Source organism: Acyrthosiphon pisum, chromosome A1 (genome assembly GCF_005508785.2).
Source record: "Acyrthosiphon pisum isolate AL4f chromosome A1, pea_aphid_22Mar2018_4r6ur, whole genome shotgun sequence".
NCBI classification, from domain to species: Eukaryota; Metazoa; Arthropoda; class Insecta; order Hemiptera; family Aphididae; genus Acyrthosiphon; species Acyrthosiphon pisum.
In genome coordinates, this window is record NC_042494.1 from 28,508,212 (window position 1) to 28,508,498 (window position 287).

Below are 287 nucleotides of genomic sequence, written 5' to 3' on the forward strand. Positions count from 1 at the left end.
TGAGTACATGATCATATATATTATAAGTTATTTAACATTAAATCATAACAATATTGTCAATTTGTAATTTAAAATTATTAATTTTATTAAAAACATTTATAATTGCAAGTCACATAATATTTAATTTATAACAATATATTAATATACACAAAATTATGTTATCAAGAAAATGTTTGTGTTTTTCTATTGGATTATTTTTGTTTTATACTAATAATAGTAATATTATAACGTAGGTAAACGAAAAATTTTAAAATGGTTTCAACTTCATGGATTTTTTTAAAATCAAC